Source organism: Mustela nivalis (genome assembly GCF_964662115.1).
Source record: "Mustela nivalis genome assembly, chromosome: 6".
Taxonomy (NCBI): Eukaryota; Metazoa; Chordata; class Mammalia; order Carnivora; family Mustelidae; genus Mustela; species Mustela nivalis.
The window spans coordinates 35,189,517-35,196,374 of NC_139025.1; the positions used below are offsets into that span (position 1 = coordinate 35,189,517).

Below are 6,858 nucleotides of genomic sequence, written 5' to 3' on the forward strand. Positions count from 1 at the left end.
CCTTGCCCAGCGGAAAGCCTGCTTCTCCCTCTGCCACTGCTTGTGTTCCCTCTCTTTCTGTCAAATAAATAAATAAAATTTAAAATTTAAAAAAGATGATGAAGAAGAAGAAGAAATGAACTATCAAGTTCATGCGGTTTTTTTTCTATGACAAGAGATACATGATGTTAGTTCCTTGAAGCTAATTTCTGGAGACACAGTAGAAGTTGGTGATATGGAGTGAGTCTCCAGGACTCGTGCCCAAATGGCTAATTTCCCCACCTTTCAGCTGTCTTTAAGACTTCCTGGCCCAGGTGTGCCTAGGAAATTGCTCCTTTCCATAATTCAAACCCGCGGCTCCGTTGCCCCCCCCCCCCCGCTGGTCCACTCTCTTGGCTCATCAGTGTCCAACCCCAATTCCTGGGAAAGTCAGACGCCTGAGTCCCTCAATCTAGAGCCCCTTCTGCTCCCACACATCCACCTTTGGTAGGTTCTGGGAAAGGAAATCACTTTAGATCTTTGGTCAAAAGTCGTGTATTTCAAATATATTTTTATGTGGTCAAATTCTACTTTAAGCTGGCATTTATTTAACTCATTTTTTTCTAAGGGACTAAAGTCTGCTTCAAAAAGCAGAGTTAGCTGATTCTCATCTAGTGATGGTTGCTAGGAAACCATTCTATGGCAAATTGGAATCACACAAGCTCTGACTCTCCGTCTTGAGATCTTCTATAGAATTAATGTAGGCACAACTCCTTCAATGATGAATCAGCACTATCTAATGAGATCTTTTCTCTCTACTAAAGTCTTATTTAAATAATTAACTTTTATCTATAGTGTATGTCTTAGCTTCCCAGTTATTCTTCAAACTCTCAGAGAAGCCCCTTCGCATGTATGCCTTTGTATCGCCACTCCCAAATGTTTCGACACAAGAGCTTAACCAATATGCACTAATTGTATTTGAAGGGAGGTGCTCACATGAGAGAAATGCCTTCAGATTGGAAAATGAACGGTCTGAGGTAAGTTCCACTAATAATTAAACGTGTTCTCACAGCTGTTTTCTTTCTTTGACTTATATTTCTGTTTTCTGCTTTCAAAGTTGAAGTCACGCAAGGAAAAACTTGCTGGAATATTCAAGAAGTGGTGATAGGAACTGGTGCAATTTCTTTGTGGAACAGTCTAGCAATATCTGTTAAAGCTTGAAGACTCACATATGCTACAGCCCACAAGTCCATTGCTAGAGAAGTAAAATCCTCACACAAGCAGCAGAAATTCAATGAGAAAGTGCACGTCAACATTTCCATCATCGTTAAAAAAAGAAAATAAATGTACATCAAAAGGAAAAAAAAAGGAAGAAAAAGAAGAAGAAGGAGAAGAAGAATAGATACAGTCGGAGCTGCTCCAACAGACCACTGTGGGCCCGCTGGTGATAGTCTCCTACCATTCCCTACTACACAACATGGCGGCGCACTGGGGCATACCACAGAACAGGTAAATGAGCTGGAACTACATATGTCAACAAGGTAAATTACTGGACGAAACAAATCTATTTGCAGCGAAATGTATACCATGCAATACCATTTATATAAAGTTCAAAATATGTCAAACCAAACTATGTATGCATACATTATATAGTAAAGCCTACACGAATTATTTATGGCAAGAAAATCACTAAATTCGGTACAGTAGCTACCTTTGCAGAGAGGGGAGAGGGAAGGGTCGGGGATGGCTAGACAATTTTTCTACCATGTTTTATTTATGAAAACACATATTTGAAGAAAGCATAACAAAATGTTAAGACCGAACCAAGCTGGGTGGCAAGAGCATGGATCTTACCTAAAATATACACATATCAGGCACCTGGGTGGCTCAGTGGGGTAAAGCCTCTGCCTTCGGCTCAGGTCATGATCCCAGGGTCCTGGGATCGAGCCCTGCATCGGGCTGTCTGCTCAGCGGGGAGCGTGCTTCCCCTTCCTCTCTTTCTGCCTGCCTCTCTGCCTACCTGTGATCTCTGTCTGTCAAATAAATAAATAAAATCTTTAAAAAAAAAATACACATATCAAGGGGCACCTGGGTGGCTCATTTGGTCAAGCATCAGCCTTCCACTCAAGTCATGATCCCGGGGTCCTGAGATCGAGCCCCACACTGGGGCTTCTCCCTCTGTTCCTCCCCACTGGTTTGTGCTTTCTCTCTCACTCTCTTTCTCTCAAATAAATAAATCAAATCTTAAATACATATATCAAACATTTTAAAAGAAGAACAAAGAGTTTTTCTATTATCCTCTGCCTTTTTTATGTTCGATACATTGCATTTTGTTTCCAGAAATTTATTTTAGGGTGACTAGAGACCTAAGATTTTTTCACTAGGGCAGGTCACCACTGCACAAAGCTGGTACAGGAGAAAGTGCTAAGACATTTTCGGCTCAGGGACTGTGGCTCCCCCCCAAGTTAGATGGATCCATTCAAAGTTGGATCTATATATTAGGAAGTTCACACGAATCAGGTCTTTTAAATACTGGCAATAAAACAAAGAAAGGTCAGACAATGAGGCATGATTTTTTAAATATAGTAAATAATAAATCTTGGTTTTGTTTGAAGAATAGTTAATTATAAAAGCAGTGCACCACTTTGGCAGCTAGCCATGCTTGGAGAAAATGGCTCTGAAACTCTAATGAGCATAAAAATCACCTGGGGTGCTTGTTGAAATGCAGGTTCCCAATTCCCAACCCTTGTCCCAGTCCCTGTCCCCCTCCTCCCAACACTAGATGCTAATCAGTACACCAGGGTTGAGACCCTGTCATTCCCACTTCTGGTCACCACCCCAGACAGTTCTGATGTAGCTGATCAGTAAACAGGATGACCACAGAGTAAACTAGGGTTCCCTAGGGCAGCCTACCCTACCCACGAAACAGAGGGCACTAGTGATTCTGAGTACGAGAACACACTGCGAGCATTGCAGGTGTCATAGTAACAGTAGCAACTAAATACCTCTTTGAAAATCCACATCTATAAAATGATCACATAGAGCCCAAGACTCAGCATTCATTCATATTTATGGAATGTTATGAGCATAGTACTTCTTTTCCTTCATTGTACTCTATGGTAATTTCTTGACGCATAAACATATGTAAAATTTTACATAGATGGGCAAATATGGTCTGCTGATTCACCATCCTGGCTTTCTCCCCCTGTCCCCGCACTGAGCTGAAATGATGGGCCGGGAGTTTTTGTTAATGTGGTCTTTTTTTGTCCTTTTCTTTGTTTTTGTTTAACCACCTACCCCCACTTTCTTCTTCCTTCCATCCATGGTAGCCACCATTTGCCCAGATAATCCGTATTAACAACCTATTATATATCCCATATACTTATGGGATACAATCTTAAAAAAAAAATACACGTATCAAGGGGCACCTGGGTGCCTACTTTATCCCATATACTTCTATGTTCATATGATCTTACACAGACACATATGCATACAGCTAGGCATAGAATATTGACAGGTACAGATGACTCAGCATAGTAAAAGATATAGTCTCTCTCGGCCGGGAGCTTACCTTCTTTTAGGGGACACAATGCATGTATACGAAAACATCATAACAAGGCAGGGGAGGAAAGTTTACACAGGTGATACAATACTATAACTACATAATGAAAATATATAGAGAAATGGCCTATTGTCTTGTGTGCTATATGCTCATGAAAGGCAGAAAATAGAAGCTATAAGAGGTCACTGTCACTGCCTCCATGTCTAGGACCACCAGGATCAAAATTCCTTAAAATCTGAATTCTGTGTATAAAAGAGACGTACCCCCCAAGGTTGACAAGGAAACGTCCCACCCTCAGAGGACAGAGCTGAGGGGAGACGTTTCCCCCCAGGGTGGAACTCCCATCCCCCAGGAGCATCTTGGGTCTGAAGCAAGGCAAAGGTCAGGCAAGCAAAGGCACTGTGTTTAACTTAACAAATGCCACGGTGATATTTGCAGGCGCAATCATGCAAATGTTATTTGCTGTGAGAAATGCATTTCCAAAACAGATGCTTCCCACCATCTATCCACTTGGCTGCCTTGAAATGAAGCAATTCCTTTCTCAGTCTCCCAGGAGGGTGCGAGTATGTCGGGGGTCTGGGATGGAGACTCGGCAGCCAGCTTAAAGGAACAGCTAAAATCCTCCTTTTGGCTGGCAAACTGGGCTTCTGCCTTGGACATGGCAGAGCGCGAATCTTCAGGCTCTGACGGGCACAAGTCAATCCCCACCATCAGGGTTTCCCTGGGTCCTGACTGAGAAGGGAAGTGAGGCTTTGGGTAGAAAATGACTGCCCTAGTGAACCCAAAACTAGAGCTTAATGCGAGCAGTGAGGGACCAAAAAGACTCGAAAGTAAATGGTACAGAGACCAACAAACCAGCAAGACTCCAATCAGCAAGCAGCTCGGATCAACAGGGCGAAAAGTAGACTGCTTTCTAGACAATGGCTCTCCGTTCTCCTTGTGTACTATACTGGACAACTTCATTTTCCTTGGGTGACTTTATTTTGGAAAATCCTCTCGGCAGAACAGGAATGTAGGGTCACAGGGGGGCTCCCCAGTCCTTGACTGGCCCAGGTATCAAATGGAAAAATAAAGAGTTCTGCTAGGCAAAGAAACCTACACCATGACTCTTGCCATCTCCAAGCTTAGCCCCGTGCCCCTACTTGATGGGGATAGTATGAACTCCCTCACACCCTCTGAGAAATAGTTGCTGTAGTCCTATCAAAGAAGGCGATATAATTTAAAAGCCATTGCACTTGGCTACCTAGAGAGGTAGCTCATAGCACAGTGAGAAGGAAATGAGACATCAGGAAGGCACACGTTCCAGATCCACCACCTGCCTGTTGGGTGACTCCAGGTGAGTCTTTGTTCCTTGCCTGTAAGAGGAGGATATTAACATTGTCCTGCTCACCTCCCTAACTGATGTGAAGATCATGCGTGGTGATGGCCACTAGAGCATTTTGAAATAGTAAATGTTGTAAAATGATAAGGTCTTTAAGGCACTGTATCAAACCTTCTGCTGCAAGGAACCTACAGTGAGGCCTTGGCAGAGATAGCTAACACAGGAGCATCTAGTGAAGACACCAAGGCAGCACCTAACTACCTGGGATGTGGGGTGGAAAACAAAGGGCCACTGTTGTTCAGAGAAGCCGGTGGCAACTGGTCTACAAGATAGGATTTTAGAGAGAGGTTGGGAGTGAAGACAGTCCTTAAGAATTTAAATAACTGGACAGTTAAAGAACCCAGGGAAACATAAATCATCTGGATGGCTTTGCCAGTGAGTAGAAAAAAGTCACCTGCACCCCTAAGTTGGAGGGGTAGGTCTAGGAAGCTGAGCCCAACTACCCCCCCACTAAAGGGCCTCTAAGTGTCCTCTGCTGACCCTCAACCCCCACCTCCTTTTGAGAGGAGAGATAATGAACCACAAAGAGCCCTTCCACCTTTCATGCCCTTGTACTTCCTTCACCAGGTTTTTCGTACAAATGTTGTAAAAGATGTTCTACAATTAAAAGAAAAAATAATTGAGCAGTAATTCAATCTCCTCCACGCTGCATGTAAGAGTGTAGGGTGTAAATGACAAGTGCATGTGAGTATCTTTTCCTTCCATATTAGTTATTCAAAATATAGATTGCTGCCAACCAACTTTTCATATTAGCATAAGATAACCAGTGTTACCATGCCAAGCTAATGAAGTAATTCTCACCAAAAGGCAAAGAGACCTGACATTTTTGTTAGTGTAGACATTATTATCTGCATAAATGTACAATTTCCGAGAGACTATCTGAAAAACTGAAAATACTGAAAGGTTGCAAATATCTCTGATCTGACCTGGAAGTCCAGATCTCTAGGTCAGCAATCACTTTTCTAGAAGGTAAATTATAATATCAGTCTGTCAACAACAGAGAGGTTAAAAAAAATATTACCTGAACTATCTTTACGCATGAGGCAAACCCGATGCTCAGAAGCGGCGTGAAGGCGACCTGAAGAGAAATCTATGTCAAAGATGTTCATCTTGGGTCCTATTCCTACTTCCAAAGTGCTTGCTTCACAGTCCAGCCCCCTGTGCCAGTCAGCCAGGAAAGTTTCTTCTGAAGGGGTCTCAGTGGTGTCCCCTCAGTGGCTTGGAGCTCCTCATTACGAAGTAGCCAGGACACGTGCCCCTCAGTCGTCGGGAACTGTTGGATGTCCTCTCCTGGCCATCAGCCCTGACACCCGACTTCCTCCCACACTCTGTAGCCAGGCGTCTCAAGTACCTCTCCATCCCAGCCCCTGGCAGAAATATATGCTGAGCTTCCTCCAGGCCAAGAAGCAAAACAGATGGACTGGACTCACTGCTCTACTCACTAGTCCACGCTGGTGGGCCCACCAGCGTGTCTAGTCCACTCGCTCCTTGGGCTGACTCCCTGTGGGAGCTGAGCTGGACCTGACACTCCATTTTCCTACCTCAGAATCCACTTCTCTTTCCATTTCTTCTTTGGAAGACAGGAATTTTAAGGTCTTGGTATAAAATAAAATGAATTTCAGAAATTCTATCATCGTTTTCTTAAAGGAGTGTGGGGTTTTCTGTATCAGATTATTTTATTTTTGAGTCATCTCTACATCCAGCCTGGGGCTCAAACTCACAACCCTGAGATCAAGAGTCACATGTTCCACCAACTGAGCCAGCCACATGCCCCTTAAAGCTGTGTTGCAATGACAGAAGGTTTGGGATCTTAAGGGGGAATGTTGGGAAATAAAAACTGGAGAATGATAATATATTGGAATATCACCAACACAGATCAAAAAAGAAGATACTTGGAATTCCAAAAACGAGTACCAGTAAAACGGGCAGGAAGATCCCTAGAGAAGAGAAGAGTTAT

General features: G+C 43.3%; 1 long non-coding RNA gene across 1 annotated transcript; it reads left to right on the forward strand.

Moving 5' to 3' along the window:
• The first annotated feature begins 694 nt into the window (after positions 1-694).
• On the forward strand, positions 695-6,517 carry LOC309866467. Its single transcript, XR_014312700.1, has 3 exons — positions 695-995; positions 1,076-1,467; positions 5,469-6,517. It is a non-coding gene; the product is annotated as an uncharacterized lncRNA (long non-coding RNA).
• The last annotated feature ends 341 nt before the right edge of the window (positions 6,518-6,858 follow it).